A 14,492-nucleotide genomic window follows, 5' to 3' on the forward strand; every position below is an offset into this window, starting at 1 on the left:
TCATCCACGGATAGATCGACTCATCTCTACATGAATTTTTTTATTTCCAATTCTTGATGGTAAACTACACCCCCAAATCTAGCATGGATGAAATGAGACAGATGGGCATTCACAGTGTGCCGGTAATGTTTCATCACCCCATGGTCACAAGCCTCATGGCTTATGTTGTCTCTCAGACCAGACTTTTAAAAATTTAGGGAAGAAGTTAGGACAACACTCCAATGCAGTGCCCATCATTGTAAGCGAACTGTGATACCTTCTGGGAAGAAATGAAAGGTGTCGAGTAAAACCTGACATTATCCTGAACCATTATGATGACAAACAGAAAGGAAATCATCTAAGTAACGTGTCCTTGAATTGAGGCCGATTTCCTTCCGTACTACCCACTATAAGTTGATGCTAAATAATTCATAATAACAGCATGAAATGGAATTAATCATAGGTAAACAGGTTTCATATTAGCAAATATACACGTGTCGACCCAAATAGTGAAAAGTCTGGATGAATGTGGAAAAGTGAAAGTCAAACTCAATGACAGATTTGGCCAGGAGGGCACCAGCACAGCACTCCCTTAAAAAGGTAACTGCCCTGTTGACAGATACATAAGACACCAAAACGTCCTCATTTGATTCCCATCATTGACTGATTCACTGTTTGGGTAAGACAGGCAATTTATTAATTTAGATTTTTCTAGATATTTCAACTTGTTTAGCAAGAACACCTGGGACGCCCTGGGCAAGCCAGGGGTCACAGGTCATAACACCACCACACCCTACACCCCAGTTAGGAACACCTAGGCTACCAAAAATCCTTGTTGCCTTCCTCCAGGGGCTGATGTTCACACCAGGGGGTGGGCCAGGCGGTTGGCTCCGCCCACCGAGGAGTTCACAGCCCTGGAGGCGGGAAGAACCAGGCAGATGAGTGAGGGAAGTAAAAGTGGAAGGAAGTGAAGTGGTAGAGGAGCTGGAGAAGAGAGTAAAAGTGTCAGTAAGAGAGCCTGAAGCTGGTCCGGGTGTGTGCCCCGGACTGAGAGACAGCAAGGTCAGCAGACGGCGGTGATAGTCTGCAGGGGGACTACTCGGAGGTTGCTGGAAGGACCGCGGATGGGTGGTGACCCGGCGGTCTGGAGCAGTATACGAAGAACAGTCAGCACCAGGGCAGGGGCCTTTCGGATCCCGGCAAGGCTAGGAGTCGCCATAATTTGCCAAATCCGTCAGTGAAGGGGACGTCTGTCTCCTAACATCAACAACTGGCTGCTCCATACCATCACTCCCGGGCTCCCCATACAGAGCAGCGGTGGTGTCAACAAATCACCACAACCGTGGGTGGCGTCACGGACAATAAACAATCCCCACACCCAAACCCCTTTCACTCACGGGCGAGAAGCGCCGCTCGAGTCCCCGGGATCCGGCCAATCGCTCGAGCCACCGAGCAGCGGCAGGGCGCAGCAGCCGCGGCAGCCGGACCAGAGCAGTGGGAGAGCGCGGCGTCCCCTCCTCCGCCCGCGACAACTTGGCGTCACGAACAGGATCTTACCGCTCTGCCGTTGGGTAGAGGTGCGCCTTGTGACCGCCGAAGGTATCCGGCTGAAAAATTTCGGAAGTCGCCATCTTTGGCGCGAAAAGTTCCCGCTCGAGCGTCTTCTCGAGTAGCAGAGGCGCGAAGGCCAAAACCCCGCCCCAATGGAGGAGGGGCCGGAAAGAATCTAAGGGGGACGCGATGGCGGCTGGCTGCATGTGAACGCAGCTATAAAAGCAGGGACGCCAGGACTCTGCGGACATCTTGTTCCTGGGAGAAGCCGCCAGCAGCATGTGGATGCCGTCCCGCAACACCGTAGCCCCCGCGCCTGGAACCGCGGCGTGGGAGGAGATCCGGACCGCGCAGCTCTACAAATGGCTGCAGGTTAAGATGCAGCTCCTCATGGAGGAGTGGGAGACCGACATGGCGGACGTCATAGCGACCGTGCGGAGACGCGAGGAGGAAGCGGAGGAAGGGAGGGTGAGTGACCCACGCCCCGATGCCCTTGAAGGGCCGGTCATCGCGGCTGCGGGACCCGGTCCAAGCCCTCTCCCCCGCTGCCTCCCTCGCCACCCGTCTCGGAAGCCGTGACCCCGCCATTAGGCCCGCTACCACCGCAACCAGTAGCGATACCCAGCATGCCCGCCCAGGCGGGCCGACCTGTAGCCGGAGCCCGTAGTCGACCGGAGGTGTTGCCCTGGAAAGCCCCGAAAACCGAACCGGAGGCGTCTTCCGAGAGAGTCCCAGAGCCGGAGCCGATGACCCGCTCCGTGCCGAAGGCCCAACTGCGGAAAGCCCCTGTGCCCATCCCCCACACCTCGGCTGAGGTTGCGCCGGGTTGCCGATGCAAGGCAGCGTCTAAGGCCACGTCACCGCGGGACCTGTCGCCCAGAGTACCAGCAGTGGGCAATATCCAACAGGTCTTGCGGGGCCCGACCCGTGCGCCGGAGCTCACAGCAGCGCCGTACTGGGACAGGGAGCCGGTACCGTTGGGCCTGGAGATCGGTGAGAGGGGGATGAAGAAAGCGGAGATGGTGGCCCGTGCAATCCGGGAAAAGGAGAGTCTCCGTCAGGCAACGTTCCGTGTCCGGGGACCGCTGTACGAAGGGCAGGTGAGGCGGTTTGATGTCCGCCGGGGCTATGGGTTTATATATGAACCGGGCCTGGAGGCCGAAGTGTTTATAGCCTGGCGGGATGTGAATGCCCACCTGCCTGAGGAGCATCCCGGCCGTAACCTGATGCCGGGCGACATCGTGCAGTATACCCGGCACTGTGGGGAGAGGGGGTGGTTCGCGCTGGACACTAAGCTAAGGGGCAGCCAGGAGTCCCGTGTGAGCGCCGCGCCCCCTCCCTCAGATGAAGCTGACGACTTGGAGTAGGGCAGCGGAGCACCGTTGTCCAGTCCCCGTTGGGACCACCTGTTTAAAAGTTTGAAAAAGTTGAAAATGAAAATGATAAGCAAAAATGGAACCGAAGCTTCATCTGATTAACCGTGATTGAGAAAAACGGCCGTTGCCGGCACCGTTGTCCCCGTGGGGACCGTTTAAAAAAAGTTAGCATGGAGAACTTTCCATGGACAAGCCCGTGAACTTGCAGGGCAACCACAAACATTAGTGGCATGTAAATAAGTTGTTTTACCGTTACCGTTTCCGCAGTTGCCGCCTCCAGAGAGGCAGGTTGGAGGGAGGGCCCTCAGCAGAGCAGGCTGGGGCCCAGCCACCACAGGAACCGGTGGCTACCCTCTGGAGGGGAAGGACAGATCCCGCTCGGGTGACTTGGTGCAGGACTGGGGTCAAGGGGTGCTGCCTGGGCTTTAGGGGCAGCATCAGGGCCAGGTTGCTTGGGTGGGAGAGAGCGGAGACCGTAACCGTAAACCATTTGCAACATTTAAGTACCGAACCTCCCGATGTGGGATGATGTTATAAATTGTATTATGTTTACCGTTTTACCTTTTATAATTCCAGAAAATAAAACCGGTGTTGGACGGGCAGCCCGCGGACGGTCTGCATTTTGCTAAGGGGGAATGTGACGCCCTGGGCAAGCCAGGGGTCACAGGTCATAACACCACCACACCCTACACCCCAGTTAGGAACACCTAGGCTACCAAAAATCCTTGTTGCCTTCCTCCAGGGGCTGATGTTCACACCAGGGGGTGGGCCAGGCGGTTGGCTCCGCCCACCGAGGAGTTCACAGCCCTGGAGGCGGGAAGAACCAGGCAGATGAGTGAGGGAAGTAAAAGTGGAAGGAAATGAAGTGGTAGAGGAGCTGGAGAAGAGAGTAAAAGTGTCAGTAAGAGAGCCTGAAGCTGGTCCGGGTGTGTGCCCCGGACTGAGAGACAGCAAGGTCAGCAGATGGCGGTGATAGTCTGCAGGGGGACTGCTCGGAGGTTGCTGGAAGGACCGCGGATGGGTGGTGACCCGGCGGTCTGGAGCAGTATACGAAGAACAGTCAGCACCAGGGCAGGGGCCTTTCGGATCCCGGCAAGGCTAGGAGTCGCCATAATTTGCCAAATCTGTCAGTGAAGGGGACGTCTGTCTCCTAACAACCAAGTCCCGATTGAAGGCAACAGTCCAACCATAACAGAGAGACACCGCCACCGCCAGGGCACCAGTTTCTCAGGGCCAGCGCCTGCGAGCAAGAGAAGTGGGGCTCCTCCGGCTCATATTCAAGCCGGGGAGTGGGGTAATCGGTGGGGATCCATCGCTACCAACAACCGTACTTAGGTGCAGGAAAAGGGACCGTCACCATCACCTACTGGGGAGAGTAAGTGCAGCCGTCCGTGGGAACCGTCTTTCCAGCCGTGTGTTTTACCGAGAACTGTGTCATCGTCTCAGGCTGAGTGAGTACCACAGTGCCGCAAGGCACAGAGCTGCCCCCGCGTCCCTGCACCCCACCGAGCCCTGCATCATCCACCTCATCACTGGGCCCCGGGAGCACCACAACCCCTACCCACGGAGGGCACATCAACAACTGGCTTCTCCATACCATCACTCCCGGGCTCCCCATACAGAGCAGCGGTGGTGTCAACAAATCACCACAACCGTGGGTGGCGTCACGGACAATAAACAATCCCCACACCCAAACCCCTTTCACTCACGGGCGAGGAGCGCCGCTCGAGTCCCCGGGATCTGGCCAATCGCTCGAGCCACCGAGCAGCGGTAGGCCGCAGCAGCCGCGGCAGCCGGACCCGAGCAGTGGGAGAGCGCGGCGTCCCCTCCTCCGCCCGCGACACACCCAGAGGGGAAACCCTGAGGTTCTAAAAAGTAAGTGAAGTAAGAGGACCTTTAAACCTGCCTAACTCAGCTTCTTTTGTCAGTTTTTAATTGAGGACTCTGGGGTTTCCCTGCCTGATTATAGGTTTTGTGAAAACATAGTGGCTGTATTAAAGTTAAAGGGTATGAAAAAATTAAGGAAAACAAACAAAAAGAAACAGCTCAGCAGCGTTTTTATTCAGTGAGTGATCAGATCTCAATATATCATTATTCCAGATCTTTTGTTTAGTTTCCTCATGTACCCAGTGGACTAGCCCCACAGAATAACTTGTCCATGAGCTTTGCCAGCCAGCAGAAAACCCAGTGATCCAAATCCCCTATTAGCTCTGGTTTGGAACACTGCAATCAGGTTGTAAAATCACTCATTTTCTCAGTGAACAGTGAAGATTCTGCACTTTCGGGTCCCACAGTGAGAGAAAGAGATATTTTGGAGCTATTAAAAGATACTGGGTGTGACTGGAAAGGAGCTTAGCTGTTCCAGATTTTGCCAGTACTGGGTGATAATAATGACCACGCCTCTAGCCACACCCATTTGACAGTAAGGGTCATTCAGCAGATGCCTCGGACTGTTCAGTCATAGTCATAGCAGCCAGAATTTTCTTATATTTATATGTGTCATTATATGACATATTGTTTATTTGTGCCTGTAAGGCCGTGGTCACACATTGCATAAATTCTGTTTCTTTTTGTTTCTGCCGCTGTCTGCACCAAACTACACAATCCATTTTTGTTGCATTTTTTATGCCTTTCCTCCAATATTTAATGTGTTTTTGGTTCATATGTGAATCTGCAGTTTTAAGTGCTTTTATTGTATAGAGAAGCTTTTTCCTGTGTTTTTCTAAGCTCCACATAGAAAGCTCTAGAGAAAATAAAGCACCATAACTGCAGAGTTCAGCGGTGTCCTTTCATGAAATCACATCCACTTTGCTTGGACATTTACACACAGCATAATATATGTGCAAAAAAACAGCAGAAAAAAATGCAGCATTTACACTACATGTGAACATGGACTAATAGTCCAAGCAAAGTGGATGAGACGTCATGAAATTTCCGCCCCTTTTGCGTCTAAAGACACCGCTGAACTGTGTGGTTTTGGTGTTCTTTTTCTTTATAAGATTCAGGATTCACATCTGCACCAAACATGTATCAAATATGAGGGACAATGCATAAAAAATACTGCAGACATGCAATAATCAGAGAAGATTGTTATTGCGCTCATGGTGCAGACACCTGCGGAACAAAACGCGGCATTTACACTAAGTGTGAACACGACCTCAACAATACATTTTTCTTACATTTTTTATGGGTTTTAGTAAAGAAAAATAATATTTTGCATAATTTTTTAGGCCATTTACTGATCCCCATCAATAATCTGATCGCTATGTTGTTCGGGTCGTTACGATTTCAGGGACACCAAATATGTCCATTTTATTTGCTGATTTGTGATGTTTATTATTTTATAAAAAAGTGTAATAAAATGACATTCTATTTTTTTTAGTAATTTTATTACAAGAAAAAAAACCCTCTTTTCCTCTCCCTTTAGAATACAGGAGATACAGATGCTGCTCTGTACAATGGAGATCTATGTCTTGTGTAATCTGCTGTGTAATCAGAGGCTGCATTGTAGGTTAATCCATATAAACTCTGCCCTCTTACATCATGATTCCTAGTGGCTCAACAGCTAGAAAAGCTAGGGAGGTGCTGGAAACATGTTTGAAAGTTGCTGGTTTGAATCCAAGGTGGTGAAAATAAAGACACATTTTTTATATATTTGTATGTTTCCTCCTCATTTCTTATAGTAGTTTTATGGCAACAAATGAATCTGACTCTTTCCTTCACCTACAAAGAGATGCAGTATCTATCTATCTATCTATCTATCATGTATCTATTATTAGTGTTGAGCGAGTATGCTTGTCACTACTCGGTACTCGCACGAGTATCACTGTACTCGGGCTACTCGGCGGGGACCGAGTAATCTCGCGATACTCGTGCTGTACTCGTGGTCTTCATCCCTGCATGTTGGCGCTCTTTTGAGAGCCAGCCCTCATGCAGGGATTGGCTGGCAGACCATTGCAATGCCACAGCCCTGTTAGTTGTGGAATTGCAGTGATTGGCCGGCCTGCACAGCGTGACCGAGCCTTTATACCGGCGGGCGCGCTGTGCTCTGCACACAGCCATCCAGACAGTCAGTGCAGGGAGAGTGTTGCTGCTTCAGGGAAAGGTTTGCGGCCCTTTATAGTTATTTCCGTAGCAGGGCTGCAAACTGTGTGACCAAAAGTCCTTCTCAGGACTATTGTAGTTGTATACAGGCAGGCAGGGTATAGCCAGGTCGGAGTACAGGAGCAGAGTCCTTCTCAGGACTATTGTTGCTTTATACAGGCAGGGCAGGCAGGGTATAGCCAGGTCGGAACACAGGCTAGTGACCAGAAGAGTCCTTCTCAGGACTATTGTTGCTGTATACAGGCAGGCAGGGTATATAGACATTCCTAGTGGTGACCGTATACCAGCCTTCATCATATCTGGGGCTGGTGTACACAGTCTAAAACAGTCCAGATAGTGTCAGACTTCTCAGTAATTGTCGCTCCTAAAATGCTGTTAGGTTCTTAGTGCATCCGTGCGTGCGTTTAAAAACCGCACGTGTGTGCCTATCGGTGGCAGCGTACAGGTGCACTTGTGTGCATTTTGCACAAACTAATATATAACGCACAAGTCTAGTAAATAATACACATCAGTCAGCAGTGTCTGATAGTGTCAGACTTCTCAGTAATTGTCGCTCCTAAAAACCTGTTAGGTTCTTAGTGCGTCCGTGCTTGCATTTAAAAACCGCACGTGTGTGCCTGTCGGTGGCAGCGTACAGGTGCACGTTTTGCACAAACTATTATATAACGCACAAGTCTAGTGAATAATACACGTCAGTCAGCAGTGTCTGATAGTGTCAAACTTCTCAGTAATTGTCGCTCCTAAAAACCTGTTAGGTTCTTAGTGCGTCCGTGCTTGCATTTAAAAACCGCACGTGTGTGCCTGTCGGTGGCAGCGTACAGGTGCACGTTTTGCACAAACTAGTATATAACGCACAAGTCTAGTGAATAATACACGTCAGTCAGCAGTGTCTGATAGTGTCAAACTTCTCAGTAATTGTCACTCCTAAAAACCTGTTAGGTTCTTGGTGCGTCTGTGCTTGCATTTAAAAACCGCACGTGTGTGCCTGTCAGTGGCAGCGTACAGGTGCACGTTTTGCACAAACTAGTATATAACGCACAAGTCTAGTGAATAATACACGTCAGTCAGCAGTGTCTGATAGTGTCAAACTTCTCAGTAATTGTCGCTCCTAAAAACCTGTTAGGTTCTTATTGCGTCCGTGCTTGCATTTAAAAACCGCACGTGTGTGCCTGTCGGTGGCAGCGTACAGGTGCACTTGTGTGCATTTTTCACAAACTAGTATATAACGCACAAGTCTAGTGAATAATACACGTCAGTCAGTAGTGTCTGATAGTGTCAAACTTCTCAGTAATTGTCGCTCCTAAAAACCTGTTAGGGTCTTAGTGCGTCCGTGCTTGCATTTAAAAACTGCACGTGTGTGCCTGTCGGTGGCAGCGTACAGGTGCACGTTTTGCACAAACTATTATATAACGCACAAGTCTAGTGAATAATACACGTCAGTCAGCAGTGTCTGATAGTGTCAAACTTCTCAGTAATTGTCACTCCTAAAAACCTATTAGGTTCTTAGTGCGTTCGTGCTTGCATTTAAAAACCGCACGTGTTTGCCTGTCGGTGGCAGCGTACAGGTGCACGTTTTGCACAAACTAGTATATAACGCAGAAGTCTAGTGAATAATACACGTCAGTCAGCAGTGTCTGATAGTGTCAAACTTCTCAGTAATTGTCGCTCCTAAAAACCTGTTAGGTTCTTAGTGCGTCCGTGCTTGCATTTAAAAACCGCACGTGTGTGCCTGTCGGTGGCAGCGTACAGGTGCACGTTTTGCACAAACTAGTATATAACGCACAAGTCTAGTGAATAATACACGTCAGTCAGCAGTGTCTGATAGTGTCAGAGTTCTCAGTAATTGTCGCTCCTAAAAACCTGTTAGGTTCTTAGTGCGTTTGTGCTTGCATTTAAAAACCGCACATGTGTGCCTGTCGGTGGCAGCGTACAGGTGCATGTTTTGCACAAACTAGTATATAACGCACAAGTCTAGTGAATAATACACGTCAGCAGTGTATGATAGTGTCAAACTTCTCAGTAATTGTTGCTCCTAAAAACCTGTTAGGTTCTTATTGCGTCCGTGCTTGCATTTAAAAACCGCACGTGTGTGGCAGTTGGTGGCAGCGTCAGGCTCCACATTGTCCCTGGATAGAGACGTGCATGATAGCCTGTAAACCTGAAGTGCCCATTGTAAGGAAGTGGGTCTATTGTAGTATAGCCCTTAGGCAGGGCAGCCAAAAATTTGGAGGCTCCACATTGTCCCTGGATAGAGACGTGCATCATGAGGGCCTGTAAACCTGAAGTGCCCATTGTAAGGAAGTGGGTCTATTGAAGTATAGCCCTTTGGCAGGGCAGCCAAAAATTGGGAGACTCCACATTGTCCCTGGATAGAGATGTGCATGAGGGCCTCAAAACGTTGTTCCCATTGCAAAGGAGCGGGTGTCCTGTCGTTGTAATGCCCATTCTGAAAGAATTGGCGAAAAAATTTACCACTGGGGGAATACCTGAAACAACGGCCTAACTATTGTAACGGTCATCATGGTGGTGCATAAGGAGAAGGAGGAGCAGTCCAGCGATTAGCCAAAGTCCAGAAGTGTGTACCCATGGGTGAGTGGAGGTACATGGCAAATTCCCGTTACAAACTTTAAATTCCGCTGTCATTTGCTGGTGGTGTGGTGAAGTCTGGCCCAATCCAACCCTTGTTCATCTTGATCAGAGTCAGCCTGTCAGCATTTTCAGTTGACAGGCGGGTGCGTTTATCTGTAATGATTCCACCTGCGGCACTAAAAACATTCTCTGACAAAACGCTAGCGGCAGGGCAGGCCAGGACTTCTAAGGCGTAGAGAGCCAATTCATGCCACGTGTCCAGCTTGGATACCCATTAATTGAAAGGCACAGAGGAATGTAGGAGTACAGTTGTTCGATCTGCAAGGTACTCCTTGAGCATCTGGGCAAACTTAGGATTTCTTGTGGCACTACCCCACACCTCAGGGGCTGTGGTATGTGAGGGGCTGAGAAAACTGTCCCACATCTTAAAGACTGTTCCCCTACCTCTGGCGGATTGGACTTGTGCCCCTCTCGGCTGTACACCTTGGTTGTCCACTGATTCCTGACCTATGCCGCTAGCGTTTTGTGAGAGGAATGCTTTGCCTACTTCCGTGACTATGGCCTTCTGGAACTGCTGCATTTTGCCTGACCTCTCCGCCTCGGGAATAAGAGACATAAAGTTCTCCTTTTAGCGTGGGTCTAACAGTGTTACCAACCAGTAATGATTGTCGGCCAAGATGTTCTTAACGCGAGGGTCACGAGACAAGCAGCTTACCATAAAGTCAGCCATGTGCGCCAGACTCTTAACAGCCATCACTTCAGTATCCTGACCAACACGATGACTGAACATGCTGTCCTCCTCCTCCTCCTCCTCATCATCATCTACCCTGTCCTTTGGCCAGCCACGCTGAACCGAGGATATGACTGCATGTCATATCCTCAATTTGGCTGGAGAGTTGCTCCATGTCTTCATCCTCCTCCTCGTCATAGTCCTCCACTGCACGTTGTGATGAGACGAGGCTGGGCTGTGTGTTATCACCCACACCCACTACTGTTTCTTGCTCCAACTCATCGCGCTCCGCCTGCAATGCATCATGTTTGTTTTTGAGCAGAGACCAATTTAGAAGGCAGAGAAGCGGTATGGTGACGCTAATAATCTCGTCATCGCCGCTCACCATCTTGGTGGAGTCCTCAAAATTTTGGCGGATGGTACATTGGTCGGACATCCATCTCCACTCCTCAGGTGTTATGTGTGGAGTTTGACCCATTTCCTGATGGCTTAGGTGATGCAGGTACTCAACAACTGCCCTCTTCTGCTCACATATCCTGACCAACATGTGCAGAGTTGAATTCCAACGCGTGGGGACATCACACACAAGTCTGTGAGCCGGAAGATGCAAATGGCGCTGAAAGCCGGCAAGGCCGGCTGAAGCAGTAGGTGACTTTCGAAAATGTGCAGACAGGTGGCGAACTTTTACCAGCAGATCAGACAGCTCTGGGTATGACTTTAGAAACCGCTGAACCACGAGGTTGAGCACATGGGCGACGCATGGACCATGTGTCAGCTGGCCTCACCTCAAAGCCGCCACCAGGTTCCGGCCATTGTCACTCACGACCTTTGCTGGCTTTAGGTTCAGAGGTGTGAGCCAGTGATCTGCCTGCTGTTTCAGAGCTGTCCACACCTCTTCTGCATTGTGGGGTTTGTCACCTATGCAGATTAGCTTCAGCACAGCCAGTTGCTGCTTCGCTGAGGCTGTGCTGCAGTGCTTCCAGCTTGGGACTGGTGTGAAGGGTAAAGTGGATGAGGATGCGCTGGAGGAGGAGGAGGCTGAGGAGCATGACATTCCGGAGCTGTAGAGTGTGGGTGAAACCCTGACTGAGGTAGGGCCTGCAAACCTTGGTGTGGGAAGGATGTGTTCCGTTCCTCATTCAGACTGGGTCCCATCTTCCACAATATTAGCCCAGTGTGCCGTCAACGAGATGTAGCGGCCTTGCCCACAAGCACTTGTCCACGTGTCTGTGGTTAGGTGGACTTTGGCTGAAACAGCATTGTTCAGGGCACGTGTGATGTTTTGTGACAGGTGGTTATGCAATGCGGGGACGGCACACCGGGAGAAATAGTGGCGGCTGGGGACCGAGTAACGTGGGACAGCTGCCGCCATCAGGTCGCGGAATGCTTCTGTTTCCACCAGCCTAAAAGGCAACATTTCCAGTGCAAGCAGTCGCAAAATGTTAGCATTTAGAAGTGTGGCATGTGGGGCGTTGGCAGTGTATTTGCGCCTGCGTTCAAAGGTTTGCTGAATGGATAACTGAACGCTGCGCTGGGACAAGGACGTGCTTGATGATGGTGTTATTTCTGCGTGGGCAACTGCAGGTGCAGGGCCAGAGGAGGCTTGCTCGCGGGCAGCATGGACAGGGGATTGGCTCGCATGCACAACAAGCGAAGACGTAGCAGTGACATCAGCAAGCACTGCTCCTCGACTCTGTTGTACATCCCACAAAGTCGGGTGCTTGGCTGACATGTGCCTGATCATGCTGGTGGTGGTCAGGCTGCTAGTTTTGGTACCCCTGCTGATGCTGGCATGGCAGGTGTTGCAAATGGCCTTTTTAGAATCATCTGGAGCCAACTTAAAAAACTGCCAGACTCGGGAAGACCTAACATTTGTACAGGCACCTTGTGTCGTGTTGTTGTTCCGGGGAATGGTTGCCAGACTTCTGCCTGGGGCCACCACCCTGCTTCTTACTGCCTGTTGGGATGCTACGCCTCCCTCCCCCTGTGCACTGCTGTCCTCGCTCTGCATATACTCCTGCCAGGTTGGGTCAGTTACTGGATCATCCACCACGTCGTCTTCCTCTTCCGCTCCCAGCTCCTCCTCCTGACTTCCTGACATTTGTGTCTCATCATCGTCCATCCCTTGTTGAGACACGTTGCCAACTTCGTGAGAACGTGGCTGCTCAAATATTTGGGCATCTGTACATACAATCTCGTCATGACCCACTTCAACAGGAGCTGGCGAGAGGTCAGAATGTGTGAATGGAAACGTGAACAGCTCTTCCGAGTGTCCAAGTGTGGGATCAGTAATGTCCATGGACGTGTACTCGGCCTTGTGGTAGGAAGGAGGATCAGATTCTGAAATGTGCGGTGCAGTATCACGGCTACTGACACTTGACCGTGTGGAAGACAGAGTGTTTGTGGTGGTGCCAATCTGACTGGACGCATTATCCGCTATCCAACTAACAACCTGTTGACTGTCTTGGTACAAGAGCGGTGTACTGCTGCGGTCCCCAAGAATTTGGGACAGGATGTGCGAGCGAGTAGATGTGGCCCTTTGTTGTGGCAAAATTAGAGCTTGCACACGACCTCGATCTCTCTCTGCACCTCCATCACGTCCACTTCCTTGTTCGTTGCAAACGCCCTTGCGCATTTTGCAATGCTGTGCTGATGTGTATTCACTAGACTTGTGCGTTAGATCCAAGTTTGTGCAAAACACACACAAGTGCACCTGAACGCTGCCACCAACAGGCACACACGTGCGGTTTTTAAATGCAAGCACGGACGCACTAAGAACTTAACAGGTCTCTATCTAGGGACAATGTGGAGCCTCCCAATTTTTGGCTGCCCTGCCTAAGGGCTATACTACAATAGACCCACTTCCTTACAATGGGCACTTCAGGTTTACAGGCCCTCATGCACATTTCTATCCAGGGACAATGTGGAGCCTCCCAATTTTTGGCTGCCCTGCCTAAGGGCTATACTACAATAGACCCACTTCCTTACAATGGGCACTTCAGGTTTACAGGCCATCATGCACGTCTCTATCCAGGGACAACGTGGAGCCTCCCAATTTTTGGCTGCCCTGCCTAAGGGCTATACTACAATAGAGCCACTTCCTTACAATGGGCACTTCAGGTTTACAGGCCATCATGCACGTCTGTATGCAGGGGCATTGGTGAACCTGACAATTTTGAACTGCCCTGCCAAAGGGCTATACTACAATAGACCCACTTCCTTACAATGGGCACTTCAGGTTTACAGGCCATCATGCACGTCTCTAACCAGGGACAATGTGGAGCCTCCCAATTTTTGGCAGCCCTGCCAAAGGGCTATACTACAATAGACCCACTTCCTTACAATGGACACTTCAGGTTTACAGGCCATCATGCACGTCTCTATCCAGGGACAATGTGGAGCCTCCCAATTTTTGGCTGCCCTGCCAAAGGGCTATACTACAATAGACCCACTTCCTTACAATGGGCACTTCAGGTTTACAGGCCATCATGCACGTCTGTATGCAGGGGCATTGGTGAACCTCACAATTTTGGACTGCCCTGCCAAAGGGCTATACTACAATAGACCCACTTCCTTACAATGGGCACTTCAGGTTTACAGGCCCTCATGCACGTCTGTATGCAGGGGCATTGGTGAACCTCACAATTTTGGACTGCCCTACCAAAGGGCTATACTACAATAGACCCACTTCCTTACAATGGGCACTTCAGGTTTACAGGCCATCATGCACGTCTCTAACCAGGGACAATGTGGAGCCTCCCAATTTTTGGCAGCCCTGCCAAAGGGCTATACTACAATAGACCCACTTCCTTACAATGGACACTTCAGGTTTACAGGCCATCATGCACGTCTCTATCCAGGGACAATGTGGAGCCTCCCAATTTTTGGCTGCCCTGCCAAAGGGCTATACTACAATAGACCCACTTCCTTACAATGGGCACTTCAGGTTTACAGGCCATCATGCACGTCTCTATCCAGGGACAACGTGGAGCCTCCCAATTTTTGGCTGCCCTGCCTAAGGGCTATACTACAATAAACCCACTTCCTTACAATGGGCACTTCAGGTTTACAGGCCATCATGCACGTCTCTATCCAGGGACAATGTGGAGCCTCCCAATTTTTGGCTGCCCTGCCAAAGGGCTATACTACAATGGACCCACTTC

This window comes from Anomaloglossus baeobatrachus, chromosome 5 (genome assembly GCF_048569485.1).
Source record: "Anomaloglossus baeobatrachus isolate aAnoBae1 chromosome 5, aAnoBae1.hap1, whole genome shotgun sequence".
Classification (NCBI taxonomy): domain Eukaryota; kingdom Metazoa; phylum Chordata; class Amphibia; order Anura; family Aromobatidae; genus Anomaloglossus; species Anomaloglossus baeobatrachus.